The 22,528-nt window shown below is 45.8% G+C and overlaps 1 protein-coding gene across 3 annotated transcripts in view; it reads right to left on the minus strand.

Moving 5' to 3' along the window:
* BFSP1 (beaded filament structural protein 1) overlaps positions 1-15,724 on the minus strand; it is a 131,037-nt gene extending 115,313 nt beyond the window's left edge. The window contains exons 1-2 of one of the 3 annotated variants that reach the window (XM_045008325.1): positions 15,706-15,724; positions 1,754-1,868 (exon numbers count right to left, since the gene is read on the minus strand). The gene's annotated coding sequence lies outside the window, so the exon portion shown is untranslated. Of the gene's footprint in view, positions 1-1,753; positions 1,869-2,164; positions 2,290-2,708; positions 2,865-15,705 lie in introns of those variants that run through there. The other 2 variants (XM_045008321.1, XM_045008322.1) reach the window with 2 other exon arrangements.
* Positions 15,725-22,528: the final 6,804 nt, after the last annotated feature.

The following is a 22,528-nucleotide window of genomic DNA, read 5'->3' on the forward strand; positions in this document are numbered from 1 at the left end:
GAATTAGGGGCCATTGCGCTGGGTGCTGCTCTAACACGTGGCAGGGCCCTAGATGGAGCCAAAGAAAGAATCAAAGCAACTCTTGTCCACAGCACAGATATCTTCAGTTGGACTCGAGAAATTAGATTTAATATTTGGTTGGGGGGGAGGGCTTGTGGCATGGACTTTTTAAAATAGATTCAGAGTCAGATTCCAGACTGATGTAAACTGATGTAGCGCCACTGATTTTAATGGAGCTATGCTGATTTATACCCGCTGAGGATCCAGCCCTATGTCTCTGCTGTGGGTAGGGTGACCAGATAGCAAGTGTAAAAAAATTGGGACAGGGGCTGGGGGTGGGTAATAGGTGCCTATATAAGAAAAAGCCCCCAAAATCAGGACTGTCCCTATAAAATCGGGACATCTGGTCACCCTAGCTGTGGGGACCGTCTTTAGGAGCCAACCTAGGGAGCTGTAAAGTGCTTTTGCTTGTCAATTAATTCCCTGCTGAGCTGGTTCTGAGCTTGTGGCTGTTTAGGCTAAGAGCTAAAAATAAAGTCAGAGTGATATTTGGTGTTTTTCTCAAAGCCCAGCTCCTGGAATCAGTGAATGCATGAGAACCTCAGGTTTCACTAAAAAAAAAAAAAAAAAAAAAATTCTATCTTTTGCGTTTGTGGTGAAAAGCCTGAAAACATGACCCCGCTGAACCTTAAAGCTCAGAAGGCAAAGAACTAGAACCCAATTTTTTATTGTAATGTTTCTATATCAATCTCATGGTTTTGGAGGAGGAAATCAATGCATGATGACTTGACTGCTCAAGGTTGAGAATGATGAAGTCATGCTTCCTCTTTACTTCTCTGCCACTTAAATAAGGATCAACACTTTTTTGCCTAAGTCATGCAAAGCTGCCTTCCATTTCAGCAAGAGTTCTGTATGAGTATGGTACATGTTCATCATTTCTGGCCTGAATGCTTCAAGTTTTCACCTTTATTCATTCTCCCTTCCTCCTTTCAGTGTTTCCTTTTAATCCTTTGTCAGCGCTGTCAATTATCCCTTTTCTTCCACCTCCACCCCAACCCCGTTTATCTAAAATAAAAGTAAAACACATTCAGTTTAGATTTGTGTTGCAGGATTGTTTATGATGCTTCTAGGACTCCCACTGGAGCTTTGGCTTTCAGAAACCCCAGATGTTCACATTTCAGTGATTTCCTCTGGCTTGTTCTTTATAGCCAACAATTATTGTATTCAGGGTCAGCACAAATAGGAGGCATACCATAGGCCCAGCAGAATATTGACAAGGCTGATCACCTAAACCACTTTAAAGTACATTTTAAACTACTACATTTGCCTTTAGGAATTTTTCAACAAAGATCATTTTTTTTAGTTTGCTTGTCCAGTACATAGACAGCTCAGAGAATCACAGCAACCATAAATAACGTGCTGTGGAAAACACGGACTGTGCATATTTGCTCCCACAGAGATTTAAAGATAATTATGTTAATTACTTTAGTTGATGTTTGTTTTGATTGTTTCCTTGTTTTGTATAAGTTAATCAGTGTTTATTGAAATGTCATTAGTCTGCTACCATTATGTCAGCTGATACTTTATAAAAAAAGTTAGCCCCTGATCCTGCTGCAGTTAAAGGCAACAGCAATACATCCACTGACAAGCATTTGCAATATCTAGACCTGTGGGCTGATCCTGCACAATTTAAACATGTGGTTAGTTTTACCCATTGAACTTAAAGGGACTCTACATAAGCAAAATTACTCACCTATGTAGGGGTTGGCAGGATCCGGGCTTTAGTGTTTCTTTTTTAAATGCTTACATATTTTCTTTTGCAGCTGGATTCATCACTCACGTGCATAGCACTAATTGGTTATGTTTCTCTAGAAGTTGAAAGAAAACATTAACAATTAATACAATCCATTATCACAATATTTTACACTAAATGCAATCTGTTTTTAAGGCTAGCCAAGAACGTCTGACTAAAAATAAAAGTGCTAGCAGCAAGTTACATGTTTTTAATGATGTTCAAGATTTATTGAACTAAAGACTCAAATATTTTCAAAAGGGATGAGTGTTGGTTTCCATTTTTATGAAGTTTTCAGAAATGGTTAATGTCCACATAAGCTGTTTAGGGCCACGTTCTGAAACTGTAATTCACTTTGAATAATAACAGTACCTTATCCCATGAAAAATTAATTCCACAGAAGTCATTTGAACTACTGGTGGAATCGGTCGTAATTCGACATGAGGAAACATAGCAGAAAGCGGCCTTTATAAATTACTTCTCAAAGACTGGAAGCTTCACTGTTAACTGGCTAGATGTGCATTTTTTTACTTCTGACATCAATTTGCAACCTCACAATTGATTAATGTATCATCAATGGTTACTGTAATAGTGAAAGGAAAAGTAATGCTAGGGGAATGTAAACAAAAGGAAGAAGTAAATAATTATCCAAAGTTCTTTACTTGTTAATGGTGTCATGTGGTCTGGAATGGCTTTCAACTGTGAGGGCAGATTGTCAGAAAACAGGGCAGACACCCCACACTAGTGGTATGTTCTATCATTAGATTTCACCTAGCCATCAACAAATGTGAACTCCTGGCTCACTATACCTGTCTTACCATAGAGTGTCAGACTCTCTAGTCTATCTTGCCATCCAGATAAACCAAAAATCACACCACATCAGGTGGTGAGCAATCCTAAGAGACCAGTCACTTACCCCAGATCAACTGGTACTTTAGATCTTACACCAATGATAATGCTGGTAGCCAATTCTATAATAAACTAACTAAAGACTTATTGGCCAAGAAAAGGTGAGTAAATGAAGAGGATAAAGTAGGTAAAACATATGCACAGGTGAATCACGGTTTGTAATTCCAAATGGTGGCAGTGATGTAATAAACTGCCAGTTTCCCAAAATTCTTTTCAGGGTACCCAGATTGTCTCTGGGGAGTGTCACTTTGCATCTGATACACTTTCCTGCAAGAGTCCAAACAGTCCAGAGATGAAGGATCTTGCCTTGATCCATTCTTATAGCTTCTTCTCACACAAAACAAGCAAAGGGAAGCTGAAAGAGCAATCATGCACCACTCCCTAACAGAGCAGGTACATCGTTTCAGGCACCCGGAAGAGAGGTAAAGCACCCAACCAGTAGCTCCTACCCTGAGCCTTCCCCTGCAAGGAGTGTCTGGTGCTGTGTCAGACCCACCCCCAGAAACTCCCCCCAGCTGCAGGAAGCTCAGCATCCTCCCTTGCTTCCTGCCCCCATCACTTCTCAGCTGTTGGGGGAGGGGTCACTGTACAGGGAGCTGCTCCCCCATCTACCCAACCCCTGTGCATCTGGACCTCCCATACTCAGATTCCCCTGCCAAACCTCACCCAGTACATCCAGAATGCCCCTAGCACTCCATACCTGAACCCTACCCCACTGAACCTCAGCCCCTACATCCGGAGCCCCCCTGCACCCAGTCCCGCTGGCTCTGGATCCCCATACCTGCACCCAGACCACCTTTCACTGAGTTCCCTGCACTCAAACCCCCACCCTGATGCCCCACACCTCCTGCACCACCCAGAGCCCCCACATCCAGACCCTCAACTAGCTGCACCCAGGCTCCCACCCCCTCAAGAGACCCCTACACCTAGACCTCTCCGCTGAACCCCAACTACCTTCACTTGGAAGCCCCTGCACAATCCCATTGCCCCTGCACCTGGAACCCCCCCAATGAGCTTCTGTGCATCTAGATCCCACCACACCTAGAGCCCCTACTGAACTACCTGCACCCAGATTGTCCCACACAGAATCCTCTCACCCTACACCTGGATACCCCCCACACTGAGCCCCTCCACACTTGGATCCTGCCTGGTTGAGCCCACCTGCCCCACACCTGGTGTGCCTGGTGCAGATGGGCAGGGCCCCAAGGTGTTTCTGGAGCAGGCCCAGGCCTTGTGCTCCTGTGTCAGGGTCAGGTGCAGCCTCACCGCTGAGTCCGTGTCCCTGGGGTGGGGTGGGGAAGAATGCAGGGTGATCTCCCACCTTCATGCAGCCAGTGGCCTGTGCTCCCCACTGCCATGCTGGAGCCTCTGCATTTATTTATTGGCAAATAAAACATGCAGAATTTTAAAATATTGAGCGCAGAATTTTAAATGTTTTCATGAAGAATGTTCTCAGGAGTAACTCTGCTCAGCACTGACAAGACCTCAACTGTAGAACTGTGTCCACTTTTGGACACTGCACTTCAGGAAAGATGTGGACAAATTGAAGAAAGTCTAGAGGACAGCAACAAAAATGATTAAAGGTCTAGAAAACATGACCTATGAAAGAAGATTGAAAAAACTGTGTTTGTTTAATCTGGAGAAGAGAAGAGTGAGGGAGGACATGACAGTCTTCAAGTATGTAAAAGGTTGTTATAAAGAGGAGGGTGATAAATTGTTCTCATCCGCTGAGGACAGGACAAGATGAAATGGGTTAAATTGCAGCAAGAGAGATTTAGGTGAGATATTAGGAAAAAACTTCCTGTCAAGGTAGTTAAGCACTGGAACAAATTATGTAAAGAGGGTGTGTAATCTCCATCATTGGAGGTTTTTAAGAGCAGATTAGACAAACACCTGTCAGGGATAATCTAGGTCTAGCTACTAGAGAGGAGGGATAGCTCAATGGTTTGAGCTTTGGCCCCCTAAACCCAGGGTTGTGAGTTCAATCCTTGAGGGGGCCACTTAGGGATCTGGGGCAAAAATCAGTCCCTGGTCCTGCTAGTGAAGGCAGGGGGCTGGACTCAATGACTTTTAAGAGTCCCTTCCAGCTCTATGAGATAGGTTATCTAGTCACTACCTGCATTGAGACAGGACTAAGTATTGGAGATATACCTATCAAGGTTCCTTCCAGTCCTACATTTCTGTGATTCTATGACAAGCCTTTTAAACATGCATGTAGTACTTGTCACAACATCTGCACACTAAAAGAATTGTCCTGTTTGCAATTTCAGTGTGTTTTATGCTTAGTATTATAAATGTTTTGGGAACAGTTTTGCAGTCCTTGTACAATAAAAGACACGCCTGACTTCAGCAGGAGATTTTTCTGCAGAGGAACTCTAAGATCAAGTCCTTGGCCCATCCATTATTGTAGCATTTTTGTGAATAGGTTTGACACACAGAACCCCATTCTTATCCAGGCTTTAATGTCATGAGGACTGTTGGTTTGCCAGCACAGAAAAAATACCAAATACATCCACTGCATTCTATCCATTTGAGATTCCCTGGAGCTGCAATATACAAGACAGAAATTGTTTTAACCAGCTGTGCACCAGGGAGAAAGAAAACTAATTAAGTCTTGCAGGATAGTAAATACTGAAATCTCTAATTTCAATGGCTCCAAAACATGAACAAATAGTCTTTTGCTAAGGGAAGTAGTGCTGGCCTGTGATGCTGTATGATTGAAGTCTGACCATTCATATAATTGATATTGCCACTGTTAAACAATTGCAACAAATCTTGTACAAAGCAAGTCATGTAAGGTGGCAATGGAAAAGTTATGATTTGTTAAATATTATCCTCTTTAAATCCATGTATCATTTTTGTATCTGAAGTTATGAATATTGGCCAGGTATTTGTATCATATACATGTGATTGTATTTCCAGGGTAATCCCATGAGGTAGTTTACATCCAGTCTGGACAGCTTATTGTGAATGGACTATTCATGCCTGATAGCCCATCAAAGAGACCTAGTTCCCATAATGGGTGATAGAAGAAACTCATTTTGCCCAGATCTCTCTTCTTGCAGATGCCTCAGCCTCCAAGGGACCAATGGCTACCCCCTGTGAGTCATCAAGCCATGTAAAGACATGTGATATTCTCATGTGATTCTGGACTCCATCTTAGACCAGTAACTTTCCACAAACAGAGGCTGTGAGCCATGTTTGAACCAGAAAATTTCCAGGCACATGGCAAAAGGTATAAAAGATCCTGGGGCTAACTCCATTTTGCCTCTTTCCTGGCCTGATTCTCTGGACTGTGGATTTACAACTAAAAGGGGCATATTGAACTATGGACTGAGGATCTTCCAATCTTTTGGAAGTTACTAGAGAGACTTTACAAGCTAACAGTCTGTAACATCACTGCTACAAACCTGATGTAAGAACATAGCAATAACTCCATGCATCTGAAGAAGTGGGCTTTTACCCACAAAAGCTTATGCTCAAATAAATCTGTTAGTCTTTAAGGAGCCACCAGACTCGTTTTTGTGGATACACACTAGCATGGCTAACCCTTTGATAATTGCAATTACTGTACGTATATGATCTATTAACTATTTTAACTCTTCTTTTCTTTTGTTAATAAACTTTTAGAATTTAGTTACTAAAGGATTGGCAGTAGTGTGATTATTGGTGAGATCTGAATTATATATTGACCTGGCTGTGTGGGATATGTGATGAAACTGGTTTTCAAAAACCACTCATCATAGAGTCCAATGTCAGGGGTGGTGAGATGAGGACTGGAATGCTTAAGGAGACTGCATTTTTTATTTCTTGTTAACAGTGTGGTGAGAAGTTTACTTTTGTTACTGGCTTGATATATCTAATGATAGAATAATCACCAGTTTGGGATGAGTCTACCCTATTTCTCAGGGGTTTGTCCTGAATCTGGTATTGTCAGCTGTGACCCACTAAAGCACAGTGATATGGCCATCAGATTAATATCTATCCTTTCATACCATACTCCAAAAGGGCATGGTATTTGCCCATTCAGTTTTAATGTCAGCTTTTGATCTTGTTACTTGATCTAGCAGATCCTCTCAGCAGCCGATCTGTCTTTTCCATGTCCTAATTCATCCTTGCTGTAGTTAGCCAAATCTGATGCTAGAGGTCATTTCATATGATTAAAAAAAACAGACATGCTTTCCTGATCCTGAATATTGAAAAAATATTCTGATTGCCCTATATTACAGCCAATGTCCCACATTATTCTGAATTGTTTTAAATTTATCTTTTGAGTGTTTGCATTCTTACCCATATGCCTAACTTTACTCACATGAATAATGCCCCCATCAGTGCAACTACTCAAGTGAATAAAATCATTAAAATGTTTGCAGAACCTGGCATTTAGCTCTTAAAGAGAAACTGCGTCATTAAACATGCAGCCATCTTTACCTAATTTTGTAATATAGTAAAAAAAGAGAAAAAAGCACCAATGGAGCCTCACCCATTTCTAGAAAAGACCTCAACCCAAATCACTGTTATGCTTCCAAAACCTTCGGGTATCATGTGCCTTTCATTCCAGGTTTCTGGGTGGAAATAGAACTTTCAAACTACCAGGAGGAAGATCATTCTTGTGGTGTTTCTGGCCATGACCAGAAGAAATAACAAATACCCTGAGGGGGAAATCTGGTATCACTGTTTCTAGCCCTGCTTTTCAGTGTCAGGAGCATTGCCTAGTATGAATAAGAGTCCAAACTTCTGGATGCTTATCAAAGTAGAAAATGAATTCCAAACGTTGGCTTGCTGCTGGTCCCATTTAAGTCAACAACCGAACTCCAGTTGAGAATAGGCTAAGGAGTTTAGCCATTATTAACAATTACACAATACTGTGAGATGTTGATTGTGCACAATTCCTATTGAAAACAGTATGCAATGAGGACAATCAGTGCCTCCCTGGGGTGCTTAGTATATATGACAGGATGGGACTCACCATCTCTGCACCTCCTGGTGGCCATCCTGGGAATTAGCTCTTGATCGCCAGTGCACCTTCCTCTAGTGGTGTCTCACTGCCATCACTTCTGCTCCACCTCTAAGACCACATTGCTCCCCAGACCACAGCATCCTCTTCTGGGCACAGCTCTCTGGCTGTGCCCCACTCTGATTTCTCCCCCATTCTGGGGGAACCAGCTGTCTCTAGTCCATTTGCTTGCTGGTGCAGCCTACTGTAGCCTTCAGTCCAGCCCCTCACCTCAAGGGGCAAACTACAGTCTAAATACTGGCCACTTCCCTGTGGCAAGTGGGGGGGGGGGCGCAAAGCCTTGGCCTGCCCACTACTCCGGGCCCCAGCCCAGGGACCCTATAGTCAGTGGCTACATGCTGCTGGTCCTCTAACTCCCACTGCCTATTTCCCTAGGCCACTTCCCTATAGCCCTAGCACCTTCCCAGCTCTTTATATCGGGGCCTCAGTCTAGAGCTCCCTATTGCTCCCCTGACCCTACCCAGTATTGCTCTATCTAAAGTACTCCTCTGAGGCAGCCAGGCCTTCTCCTTACTACTCCAGCCCTTCTTATATGGTCCTCCCTGGCCCTGATTGGCTTCTCCAACAAACCTTCTCCTGATTGGCTCTCTACACGCCCTCCTCCCATTGGTTGGGTTTTGCACAGCCTCCCTGAGGACTGCTTTAACCCTCCATCTACCTGTATGGGGCAGCTGCCCCACCACAGCATGTCATAGGAATCAGAGCCAAACAGATTCTTTCTGCATCTGCTGTGATGTCAGGCATGTGGCTGCAACACAACACAGCCCTTCTTGCATTCTGACAACAGGCAGGACTGCAGTGTTGTTATACACCAAAGAGAAGTTCTAACAGGCTATCCATTTGTTCTTAGAATAGACATACAGGAGTATCCTTCTATGGATGTTGTTTTCTCTGCACATTCTGGGCACTCCATGGCTGAACACTTTTGCTAGTATTGAGACAGCCCGACTCCTGCCCACCTCTTTAGGGGTGGTTTAGATCTCAAGGGTATTAGCAGGGAGTAGTCCGTGACCCAGGATGTGTATAGACTGCAAGTAAGGCTGGGCACTGGATAGGAGATGAAGGCTTCTGGCTTCCCCTTCCCTAGCACCCCACCTCTCTTTAATTAACCATAATTACAGTCTTAAATGAGTGCTTTCCTTGCCCTCATGTCTTTGCAACAGGGTTCGCATCACCAAACTGGCCCTCAAAATGTTGTGTGAGGGGACAGCATTTTCCAGTTTGCCCAGAGACATAAACCTTAGGCAGGAATGTTTCAAAAATGTAGGCACCCTAGGGAATGTTTCAAAAATGTAGGCACCAAGTGAGTTTAGGCATCTACTGGGTTCAGCAAGAGTTTTGTGAATCACAGTAGAGCCTAAAACTTGGACACCTAAATCCTTTTGTAAATCTTGGTCTAGGTGTCTAACTCCCAAAATCAATGGGAGTTAAGTACTTTTGGACTAGATTGTTAAGGGTATTTAGGTGCCTAAAGATGCTGATAGATGCCTACCCAATGGATGCCTAGTGGAAAATCAATGACTTAGGCATCTAGGCACTTTTGAAAATCCCACTAGGTTCCTATCTGCATCTTTCAATACCTGCATCTGGCCCTTAGGAGCCCATGTCAATGGGAAAGTCAAAAGGACTTAGGAGCCTAAGTGCCAAAAGGTCAGATTTTCAAAGACACTTAGGCAGATTGACTCTTTTGAAAACCCCCCTAGACACTTAAGTGAGTTAGATGCCTAACTGGTTTAGGTGCTATTCAAAAACTCATTTGCTGCTTACCTTCATCTTTAGGTATCTAAATGCCTTTGACAATATGGCCCTTAGTTGCATTTGAAAATTGGACTTAGGCATCTAAGTCACTTAGGCACTTCTGTACATTTTACCCTTAAATCTCTCTGGGCCTCAGTTCTGTAGCTGTAAAATGATATTTCCGTTCCTGCCTTTTGTTCTATCTTGTCCCTTCAGACTGTAAGCTCGTCGTGGAGGGGCTGCCTCTCACTATGTGTTAGTATGGAGCCCAGCTTCTGATACCTGCTCAGGCTTCTGGTGCTACTGTAATACCCATAAAAATCATATACGCCATGCAACTTAAAGGACGAGGACCTGTCTTTAAAGACTGGGGTTTTACTCCAGCCATTGAAATGAATGTTCTTTTACCAAGAAGAGAGGGGAAAATAGCCAGTGGCCCAAGTGCACTCTTCCACAGAAAAGTAATTGAGGCGGTTTCATTTCCTTTTAAAAAATGTAAGAGGTATAAAAGCCATCTTTCCTCAAACTGTTTTTGTTGTTATTTTGCACTGCCTTATCCTGCTTTGTTGCAGAAGGGCATGATTTCCAGCTATGTTAAATAAGCTGATAGGAGGAGGCATGTCATTTAATCTTAGTGCCATGTCAAGCCTGGAAAATTGAGAAAGGATTTAGTTAGTTGCTCTTAGATGCTTCTATTCCATTGAAACATGGAGAAAATGCCTTTCATTTGTTTTTTATGCCCCTTCAGGCAATGTCACAGGTAATTACTATCACCAGATGCTGCTGAGTCTCTGCAACTGAAAATCTAACAGAATTTTTACCAGTGCTTACAATATTTTAAAGTGAAAAGTTCAGGAGAGCTACATGCTTTACTGTATGAAAAGAGTTAATTAAAAGGAATCTGAAAAGACCAGGTGCTCAGCTGATGTAAATTGCTGCAGCTTCATGGAAGTCAATGAAGCTATGCCAATTTATACCAGCTGAGGATCCGGCCTTCTATGTTCAGTCTCTTTACATAGCTGAATAGTCTATTGAAAGAGTTTTCCTCAAACAGAGACTCAAAATCCAAAAGCACTATTTTATTAAAAAAAAGGAAAAATTGGATGACTATGCTGTATCTTGAATTCACTCCAATGACTAGGACTAATAGCTTTTTGGGATTGCACAAGCACCCTTCTTAATGACTGATAACACACATGAGATGAAGGCACTTTGGAAGCATTCTGATAAGCACAGAATAAATCATTCATTAAACAGCAGGATAGCACTGTGTTTTCATTTCCAGCTTTAATTTCTTGCGCCATTCTTGTCAATTTCTTCACAGGTCTGGGGTAACCAAATGTGACAATTCACAGATGTCACATAATGGCCAAATTTCCCAAGGATGTGTATAACTCCTCCTTTTGGTGAACACTCCGCAGCTCTGGTGGTGCTATGCAGGATTCTAATAGCCCCCTTTTGAGCATCCTGATATTATGTTGAAGCAGGAAGGCCTCCAACAGACCCCCCAAGTTCTACCACTGCTTCACTGAAAGGAATTAACTGCTCATGACTCGCTAATTCTCCAGCAGGTCCAGATTGGAGATAGCACTGTTTTCAGCAGTCTCCACTAGCTTTTCCTCCTGCCCTGTTTATGGGGTTATGTGAATTCTGAAAGCCGCTGAAAGTTCTGACTGGAATTCTACTCCGGAAAAAAAAAAGAGTTCATAGCCCCTGCACTTGTACTTGTTAAATGGGGCTCAGCTGCGGCTGGGCATTTGACCATCCGAAAAATAATTGGTTGATTGACTGCGCAAACATTGGTCAACTAATTTCAAAAATGGTAAAATATTTTAAAGCATTAATTTACATGGTATTTTGTAAATTGGATGCAATTTATGAAAAAGTTCTAGCATAAATGTTTTCATCTATATGAAATGGTATACTGCTGGCATAAATACTGCTAGCAAACACACGGTCAAGTTTATTTTTCAAGTCACGAGGTGTTCTAGCTAAAAACCTCTTAATACCAATTTGCTGAACATCTGAAGGTTTTCCTGGAATAGGAGTTTTTGATGCTGAAGCAGACAGAGTAGCAAAATTCTTATTAGAAGATAAAGAAATGGAATTAACTTCACTTTCAGAGATGAAAGAGTGGAGGCTTATTTGCACGGGCATTTAACGTACGTTGTTTTCTTTGTTGAGGGTTGGGGAGGTGCTGGGGGGGGGGGTTTAATAACTGTGAAGCTTAAGGCCTGTGCATCTTTGCTCTTTGTGCTGTGGGTTTAATAACTGTGAATCCTCTTCTCCCTCCCCACTCCCTTCTGAGTTAATTTCTTTTGTCTAGTCATTTTAGATTGTAAGCTTTCAACTTGTTTCATGTACTTTGTAAACCACCATGTACATTGATGGCCTGGTATATATCTAACGATATACATTCAGACAATGTTTGGTTCAAAAGATTCCAGCCAATCAAGAGCTCAGTTTTCAATTAGTTCATCTTTTCCCCAACAAGTGGTATAAGCATGTAGTAAAATGAGAGATCAAGATATTAATAGGCTTGCCAACAGACGGCACCATGATGTAACCAAAAATGTCAAGGCATTTTTGCTGGAATATTTGATAATACTTGATCACATAATAGGTGGTTAACTGACATTACTTCACCAGTCAGTTGACCAGCTTGCCAAGTGTAGGCTGAACAGAACTCCAGTCCCTCTCTGCTGGGCCATTTTCTCCCCTTCCAATCTTGTGAGATTTGGCACTTTCTATCAGTGCACATAAAACACATAATATATGAAACAAAGTCAGCATTGGTCCCAACAGAGAGACGGAACTGCAAGATGGGTTCAGTCAAGTCAGATCCGATGTGCAGCTCTTGTTTGTGCGTGTGAGAGAGAGCAGGGAGAGCGGGGCATGTGGAGGAGGGTTGGGACCGTACTGCACAATTCACCCTCTTTCCTATAACTCTCCCTGCCTGCCACATCACTCATTGCTAATGAAATTGGGGACCTACAAAGACAATGAAGCTTGAACAACCTGCGTCAATCTTCTGAGATACACCCACGTCCAGATCGATTTAATATTCAGTTATTGGGGGATGGATGCTTGTAACACAAATCCATTGCAAAACAAGCCCCTCAGAGCTGCTGAGCTACTTTTGTGGTGAAAGTGAAATTGATGGGTTTCAAATTCACTGGGCTCCTTGAAACAATCTTCTCCCATTTAACTACTGCAGAGTGTCACAAACCAACATCAAACACATCACTACAGCACCCAGGAGTTCTCTTTCCGAGTCAGTGTTTAGATTTCTCCCCACCATGCTTGGAGATGGGAAGGAATATTCCCCCAGGCAATAGTGGAAGGGATCTTGTTGGGGTTGGAGGGTCGCCTTCCTCTCCAGCACAGGGTGCAGGGTACATGCTAAGTCTGTCTGGGTACTGGGGCACTGTAACAATTTGATAGTGGGGGTGCTGAGACCAAACTGTAAACCCTGCATATAATGGAAACCACTTCAAGTCAGGGAGTGCAGCATCACCCCCAGTCCTTACAAGAGGGCTGTGGGCCAGAAGAAAGATACTTTCTTTAGCTTCTCAGAGAGAGAAGGACCTGGCTGCCTGAGAAGCTGAGGAGGGTACCTAGGATGGAGCAGTGCTGGGGAAGGGTAGAGGGAGCTGGGGAGCTCCAGTCTAGCTAGGTCCCAGGCTTCAGGCTGAGTTAAGGGCCCACAAGGGTACTAAGGATGCAGAGGGGTGGCCCAGGAATAGGCAGAGGCAACTGGTCCAACCCCCCGCTTGCCAATGATGAGTGGTTAACAGACTGCTGTCTGCTCCAGTGAGTGGGGGCTAAATAGAGACTGAGGCAAGGTGGGGATAGGGGGTTCCCCTGGGAAGGAGACCCAGAGTGAGGCGGTACTGCAGAGGGCAGAACCCCTGGACAAAGGGCACGGGGTCTGGGAAGGACACAGGGGCCAGTGGCAGGTGAGATATTAGCCGGCAGAGAGTGCTCTGGAGCTGGAAAAGAGCTAATTCCTTAGACAACCAGCAGGAGGCACTGCACTGGGGAGGTGTTGCCCCACCACAAGGCCGTAACATTTGGGTCTAATTCTGGTTGTTGAGGTTAGTGTGCTGGTGCTGGGTGGTGTTGGTTGCCTGCGATATACAGCAGGTCAGGGTAGATCGGGGTTCTCACAACAAAATTTTTGGTGGCCTCAGAGTGCAGCCACCAACTCTCACTGGTGGCTGCACTGACAAATTTTTCCTAAAATACTTAATTAATTTTAGAAAAACAATTAAATATGCACAGATTCACATCCAAATCATTGTAATGTATATTTGTAGGGTTTTTGGGCAGACTCAATAACAAAAATAATGCTGCCTTCACCTTCAGCCCCCCTCTAGCCATCCAGGGCTTAGTGTGTCCTGGGGCTTCCCCTGTGAAAAATGATATTTGTATATTTGTTAATATCACATCACACTTAATAGATACCTGCAGGAGCGGCGCCAGACTTTCTGGCGCCCTAGGCAGAATTTGGGGGGCAGCATTTTGTGCGCTCCCCACGGGGCGCACGGGAGCTTCCGGTTCCACTCCCATCACGCCACCGAAGAAGGACCCTCTGCTGAAATGCCGCAGGTGACAGCAGCAGTCATTGAGCTGCTCAATTGCCTGCCACTGCTTTCCGCGGCATGTTAGCAGAAGGTCCTTCTTCGGCGGCGTGACGGGAACGGAACCGGAAGCTCCCGTGCACCCCGGGGGGAGCACACAAAATGCCGCCCCCCGAATCCTGGCGCCCCTAGGTGACCGCCTAGGGTTGCCTAATGGAAGCGCCGGCCCTGGATACCTGGGAGGCTAATGAAAAGTGATAAGTGATATTCACAAACATGCAAGTATCACTTTTCACAGATAGCTAGTAAGTCTGCCCTGAAAAGTGATACTTGCATGTTTGTGAATATCACTTATCTCAGCAAACTCTGGGATCCATTAAGCCCTGGATTGCGGGGGGTGTAAAGGGGGACGCAGCAGGGGCCAGAGGCAATGATGGGATGGATGTGGGGCCAGAGGAAGCTGGGGGGCCTTGGACAATGCGGGGGATGGATGCTGGGCTGGTGAGGCAGTGGGGGCCCGGGGCAATGGCAGGGATGGATGCGAGGCGAGGAAGGCAGCAGGGTCCTGGGAGGGGAGGATGGATACAGAGCTTGGGAGGCAGTGGGGGCGAGGGATGATGGGGGTGGGTGATGAGCCCCACTGTTGTGTGGCCAGAGCCAGGGCCTGGCGTCTGCTGCCATGCAGCCAGGGCCAGGGCTCAGTGCCCGCAGTGAGAACCCAGAGCTGGGGATAGGAACTGCGTGGCTGAAGCAGGGGATCGGAGCCTGCTGCCAGAGCTGTGGGTCAGCACCCAGGGCTAGTGCCTGCCGCCACACGGCCAGAGCCCGGAGCTGGGTGCCAGAGCTGGGCGCCGGAGCTGGGCGCCGGAGCTGGGCGCCGGAGCCCAGGAGTCAGCATCCGCTGCTGTGTGGCTGGATCCAGCGCTCGCTGCTGCGTGGCCAGGGCCAGGGGTCGGCACCACATGGCCAGAGCCTGGGAACAGAGCTGCGGGTCGGCGCCTGCTGCTGTGCAGCTGGGGCAGGGGATCAGCACCAGGGGCTGGGGCTGCATGGCTGGAGACTGGGGTCAGCACCCGCCACCGCATGGCCAGAACTGGGGGCCCGAGGCCAACAGCGGTCGGGGTCAGCACCTGCGGCCCTGCAGCCAGAGCCAGGGGTTGGCACCCAAAGCCCTGTGCTTGGAGCCCACTGCCGTGTGGCTGGGCTGGGGGGGTCGGCGCCTGTGGCCAGCGCCTGCCATTGCACAGCCGCAGCCCATGACTGGAGCCAGCACTTGCTGTCATGCAGCTGGAACCAGGGGCCGGAGGCTGAAGCCCTGTAGCTGAAGGCAGGGCCGCATGGCCAGAGCCGGGGGGGTCCGTACCTGCTGCCCCATGATCTGAGCCTGAGGCCGCATGGCCAGGTTCCTGAGGTCCCACCGCTGGAGCCTGCCGCCCAACCCTCCTCCCCCAAGGTGGGGTCAACTCAAGAACTCACCTTGCTCCTGCAGCGTTGTGCCCCACCTCTCTCCAGAGGCAGTGCAGGGCCGCGCATCCAGGAGCAACAAAGAGGGAGAGGGAGGGGCCGATGCTTTGCTTCCCCACCCCCATCACCTCCCAGGAGGCTGTCGTGGCCGCATTTGAGAAATGATCTGGCCGTCCCTTCTGGCCTGAAACTCTATGACTCACCAAGCAAATAACACTGCAGAAGGGAGAATTGTTAATTGAAGACCAGATTGTTCCTGCTCCTTATGAGGGTGTGCAAGAAGGAGCCTCTCTTCCTTGTGTGACTCGCATAAGAGCTGAGCAGAATTCCGGTCCTTACATTCAAGGGAGATGAAAGGTTGCTCTCTCCAGACCTAGTCCCCTGTGGCACCCCAAAGGGAGACAGAAAAAATAGGGAGAAGGCAGAGCCCTGGCTCCACCCCTTCCTATGTGGCAGACGACAAATCAGGCTAGTTATGAGGGGGGGAGGGGCTGTAGCAGAATGTGAGAATGCCCTCGGTGGCATTTGGCACTGTCCTTTTATTATGAGGCATGAGCCGTTTGCACAATCAACCCCTGCATATTCCACTTAATGCTATTAACCTATTGCTATAAATATTCATTAGCCATCTGTACAAGAGAGTGAGCAGTAAGGCGGCCAAACTTGCTTTGGAACAGATATAAACCCTCAAGCTTTGAGATATAAGCCAACATCGAGCTATTGACTGTAAGGAAGGAAACTTCTCTGGTGATAGCATTTCCCTTAGCTGCCAACTGCAGGGTGTTTTCCTCTGGTCACTTCCAGAGACAGGATCCTAGGCTAACTGGACCATTTTGTCTGATCCAGTACGGCAATTCCTATGTTCCTATGATGTCAAGATCTCCATCTAAGCACTAGTTGGAGTACTGCAAAAGTTTAACTTTTCCTAATGTGTGGCTTGGATGGTAAGTCCCTCTCTTTACAAAAAATCTACAGCTACCGTCAGTCAGGGTAATTTGACATCAAGCGCTGCAGGAAATTTGCTAGCGCAAAGGAGCAATGAAAGGCAGGCGCAAATAAAGAGATCCTGTGTATACTCTAAAGCCCATTGAAGGCAATAAACCAAGCATATGCACTGAATGAACCCAGAACCTGTATCTATAATGGATGCCTTCTAGAATTGCTCAGACGTACTATATGAATATTTCAGTTAGAAATATATAAAATAATAAGCACAATTTAGGGATGCAATATACATGGAGCTGTCTATTAAGCAGACAGCCAGCAGGCCTGGTGTATAAAACCACAATGAAACTGCCTTTTATTTTTATGAAAAATGGCTAATTATATTTTATAGCTGTGAATAAATGAAATGAGGTTGTAATACAGTGGCTTGCCCTGGGGCTGCAGAGTGTGGGGCCAAGCCAGCCCTGATTACAGAACAAGCCCCACCTGAGGGGAATTGGGCAATTTCTTACAAAGAGCAGGTGGCTGCGGTAAGGAGGCAGCTCAGGAGGCTGTAATTAGACTACAGAGTGAGAGAGGCTCCTCTCAGGGAAGACCCTGAGACCAGGGGAATTGCTCCAGCTGGGAGTAGCCTGCTAAGGCAGGAAGGACTCTGACCCAACCAGGGCAGTTTGGTCTGTACCCGGCTGGAGGAAAGACTTTAGTGTTTAGTTCTGAACTTTATTGAAGTTAATAAATCAGACCTTCAGGAGGGTTATCATCATTGGACTGGAAAAACTGTGTGGAGTTTTTTTGGGGATCCAAGAGAGGAAACTGGGCGAGGGGCTGTGTGCAGGATTGCCCAGAGGCCGCTCCTCAGCAGAGGCTAACAACTGAAATATGAATTAGAAGAGCGTTCAGCTAAAAAAAAAAGGGGGGGTTAATTAAAATCAATCAGCTCTCATCTTAATCAAAACGAAAGTTATAAGAGTTTGGAAGAAAGTTTTAGGCTTTTTCCAAGGAGAGTTTATGAAGGAAACTAAAGCATAAATTAGGGTATTTGGCTAGAGTTCAATGGGAACAGTGGGTACTATGCACCTGTGAATATCAAGACACTTTTTTAGGTGCTAAGCATGGATTAAGGGCCCACGGCAACACACTTAAGCACATGGTTATATGCTTTGCTTTAAGCAGGTGTTTAAATGCTATGTCCCAAATGATCTAACCGTGATGCCTAAAATTAGACAACTAAATCCACACCTATTCACTTAAATAAAAACAAGCTGACTTTCAAAGGTGCTGTGCTCTTTACCTTCCATTGGGAATTTCACTGGGATTTGTGGCTGCTCAGCAGTTCTGAAAATAAATTCAAAAACATTGGCCAAGGATTCCAGCAATATTGTTCTAGCAGGATGGGTATCTCATAGACCTTAAGGTCAGAAGAGACCCATATGATCATTCAATCTCCTGCACGTTGCAGGCCACAGAACCTCACTCACCCACTCCTGTAATAGACCCCTAATCTCTTGCTGAGGTACTGAAGTCCTCAAATCATGATTTAAGGACTTCAAGTCACAGAGAATCCACCATTTACACTGGTTTAAACCTGCAAGTGACCCATGCTGCAGAGGAAGGTGGAAAAAACCCCAGGGTCTCTGCCAATCTGACCTGAGGGAAAATTCCTTCCTGACTCCAGTTAGACCCTAGGTATCAGTTAGAACCTGAGCATGGGGGCAAGACCCACCAGCCAGACACCTCTGAAAGAATTCTCTGCAGTAACTCAGAGTCCTCTCCATCTAGTGTCCATCATCAGCCATTGGAGATATTTGCTGCTAGCAGTTACAGATCGGCTACATGCCACTGGAGGCAGACTCATCATACCATCCCCTCCATAAATTTATCAAGCTGAGTCTTGAAGCCAGTTCAGTTTTTGCCCGCACTGCTCCCCTGGGAAGGCTGTTCCAGAACTTCACTCCTCTGATGGTTAGAAACTTTAATCTAATTTCAATACTCAACTTAAATAACTCCTCTCCCTCCCTAGTATTTATTGCTCTGCTGTATTTATAGAGAGCAGTCATATCTCCCCTCAGATTTCTTTTGGTTAGGCTAAACAAGCCAAGTTTTTTGAGTTTCTGTGACAGGCTGGGTCACAGAGACCCCCTTCGGACTGCCACATGATGTTCTGAGACTACCTCTGAGCCCATTTTCCCTGGCAGCTTGGGACTTCAGTACACTGTCTTGTTGAGCCAGATACGCTAGCCTGCTGCAAACACAGACCCAGGTCTGAACCACGTCCCCTAAAAGCTGAAGACTTAACTGAAAAAGGCTTAAGAAGTGCTCCTGTCTCCAGCCCCCAGATACCCAGTTCCCAATAGTGTCCAAACCCCAAATAAATGTGTTTCACTCTGTATAAAGAGATTTGTCCCTAATATTGTATGTCAGACTCTGGACACCCATATAAAAACATTTCACTTCAACTGAGTATGTTATTGTCTAATGAAATTACTTTTACAGTAAGTAGAAAAAGATTAAAGATGTTTCATTTGTGTCCTCAACAGCAATGGAGCTCAAGACAGAAAGATCTAATTTAGGTTCAGGGCCAGATTTTGGACACACCAAAAGCTCAGGGAGGTTGGATTCAAGGCCCTGCTTTTCGCCCATCTCTGCCTCTAGGTTGGCTGTGGCTAATAGAACATACATGCCTCAGAAGCAATGGCACAAGAATCCACTTAAGAAAATAATTCTAAACTATGCTTACTTTATTGTTCCCAAATTTGGACCAAATCCTATTCCCAGCTACATATATGTGAATCTGGAGTAATGCCTATAAACCCAATAAAATTACTTCAAATATGATTTTGGTTAAACCAGTGTATCCCTCTGCACTGGCGTTGCTTCCGTGCATTCAATGGAGATGGATGTGCTGTATGTCAGGATACAATTTGATCTTTATGGTCAAATCCTGCCCTAGGTTGCATGGGTGCTCTAGAAAGCCTGTTCCATCCCCATCTCCACTCATACTTCCTTTGAAGGCCCATGTAAAGCACCTTCCAGCACAAACTGTATTGAGGGGATGTGGTCTGATGGTTTGGGAATATGGACAAGCCCCTCAGTGTCTGATCATCAACAGGCCACATTGATGTTGCTATAAACAACTGAGTGTATTTGTTCCTTCTTAAGCTTAAATATTTATGTTTCTGACCATCCCTTTTGCTTTATTCCTGATCCAATAAGATCTTTCAATATTTTGCCAAATTCTTGTTGGCGAGAAAGTCTTCATCTCCATGAATTCAGAAATTCTGTCTAATATAGAATAGTGTTGGATTTTTCTCACAGGAAGTTGCCTGTCCTCATTAGTTTGTGCCTTGAGCAACATTCATTCAGAATTGACTTACTGCAAGGCTCTTTAAAATCAGCAAGCTTATTTTGGGATTCTACCACAACAAAACTACATTAAAAGAACTCTTCAGGTTACAAAGTCAAACACTCAAACGTTGGGAAATGACAAGTTGCCTGTGCAACCTTAGCTCAGCCCCTTTGTGTGTGTTGGATTAAAGTAATAGTTAATCCATCTATGTTATGGGAAAATGTGAGACAGAATGGCCCAGAACAGACCCTGGATTTGGCCTGACCATTAGAAAGAAATATGCATCTCAGCTTGCTGAGTCTGTGCTAATTGAAATAGGCCTGTCAGTTTACAAGGTCTGTAGGTCTGTGTTAATTGTAGAAGCACATCCCGAAACATCCTGTTCTAAAGTGATAAGATTACCATTAAGGACGACTGCTGTCGCAACTGTTTTCCTGCACTCAGGAATGAGGTCTGTTAATCCCCACTCTTGCATTTTTATCTTGCTTGTTTCCTTTTCATATGTAACAAGTGGTATGACTGGGTCTACTGGAGCCTGTCATGCCTCAATGATTTTAGAATGGCTATGTTAAAGGATGAATAGGTAATAAAATGTAGATGTGATAGAAAATATGTGAAGTGAAATAGAGTGTGAGTGTGGCTGTATGTTTGGATGGGTAATAAAAGGTTGAGGTGCCAACCTTAGAATCATAATAAACGATAGGACCGTTTGGCCGAAGAATGCGCTGGGCGATAACCATAGGGCACACCAGAATCCACCCCCAACCGCCCCAAGGACGGGGGGGCCGAGGAACCAAAGAAAACCATCTGCATGCCATCTGCATGATTGATTATCACTTCAAACGTAAGACGAGGCAGACAAGATAACAACAAACTGTCATTGCTGTGCCATCTGAGTGATTGATTATCACTTCAAATGTGAGAACAGCATGACGAGGCAAACTCCATAGACTTGTATGAGGATGGATCCCTATAAAGACAAACCCTAAAGACTGAGGACTTTGGGTCTGGTTCTGCAACCAAATTCCAGGGGCATTGGATGCGCATCTGACAAGGCCCGGCTCCATCCTCGTGTCCAGGCCACCTGGCCAGTGATTTGGCATGAGCAACTCCTAGGCTGGTAATTGTAATAACAACCTTGCAAAACGTGTGTGTGTGTGTGTGTGTGTATGAATGTGTTAGTGAACGGAATGTTATAGCTATAACTGATCGCTTACTCTGATTCTTTCTGTATTCACAATAAACGCAGCATATTGCCTTATCCCCTGATCCTGCTGGTTTTCATTTTCTAAGTATAATGTATATGCATTGTGATACATTTTTTTCCAGAGAACCCCGTCCCATTCCCCATAATCCTCCTCATTTAATGTGGGGCCCCAGGCCTTATTTAACACACGCCATCCAAACGCTGCACTGAATACAAAATTATTCATTTCCTCATCAACATTGCTCCCCACTAAGTTTGGGTGCCAAACTTAAGACACATGTGGCCTCATTTTTCAGGGTACTTCTCACTTTTCTAGCACTTTATATGGCCAAAGCTGAGCTTCAATGCACTACAGTTGCAGCTGGGAGTGCGCAACACTTTTGCAAATTTTGTTCTGGATCTCTCACGTTAGGCATCCAGAAAATGAGGAACTGACTCAGCTAGAGGCCACCCAGGCAAATTTTGGTTGAAGTGACTTGCCTAAGAACAGACAGATCTCCAGGGCAGCACTTAACTTCTTTAACCATAAGACTGTCCTTTCTCTGCCTGCAGATTCCTGCCTCATTTGCCACAAACTTTGCAACTTCTGCAACAAACGAAGCAGGGGCCCTACAGAAAACAGTCTCATTCTCTACAAAACCCTTGCTCATCCGCAGCAGGGCCGGTGCAACCATTTAGGCGACCTAGGCGGTTGCCTAGGGCGCTAGGATTTGGGGGGTGCCATTTTCTTCGGCAGCAACCGTGGTGGCCAGATCTTCTGCCGCCCCGGTCGCCACCAGCATTTAGGCAGAGGGAGCTGGGGCAGGGGAGCGCGGGGAGGGCCGCCTGCAGCAAGTAAGGGGGGGCACGGCACGCAGGGGAACTCCCCGCCCCAGCTCACCCCCGCCCCGCCTCCTCCCCGAGCACGCCGTGGCTGCTTCACTTCTCCCGCCTCCCAGGCTTGCGGTGCCTAAGCTGATTGGTGCCGCAAGCCTGGGAGGCGGGAGAAGTGAAGCAGCGACAGCATGCTCAGGGTGGAGGCGGGGCAGGTAGGTGCCACAAGCCTGGGATATGGGAGAAGTGAAGCAGCGACGGCGTGCTCGGGGTGGAGGCGGGGCAGGTTGGCGCTGCAAGCCTGGGAGGTGGGAGAAGTGAAGCGGCCACGGCATGCTCGGGGAGGAGGCGGGGCAGGGGTGAGCTGCTTCATTTCTCCCGCCTCCCAGGCTTGCGGCGCCAATCAGCTTAGGCGCCGCAAACCTGGGAGGCGGGAGAAGTGAAGCAGCGACAGTGTGCTCGGGGTGGAGATGGAGCAGGGGTGAGCTGGGGCAGGGGAGTGCCTCAGGGTGGAGGGGGGAGCTGCCACTGGGGGGGGCGCCTCAGGGCGGGGACATGGGGGGGGAGGGTGCAAGGTGGAAGTTTTGCCTAGGGCGCAAAACATCCTTGCACCGGCCCTGATCCCCAGAAGACAGTTTATACAGTGCACTGAATGGAGCATGGGTCTTGTGGAAAATATAGTATGAGATCATGTAATTAAAGACTGCATCATAAT

The sequence above is a fragment of the Mauremys mutica genome, chromosome 3 (genome assembly GCF_020497125.1).
Source record: "Mauremys mutica isolate MM-2020 ecotype Southern chromosome 3, ASM2049712v1, whole genome shotgun sequence".
Taxonomy (NCBI): Eukaryota; Metazoa; Chordata; order Testudines; family Geoemydidae; genus Mauremys; species Mauremys mutica.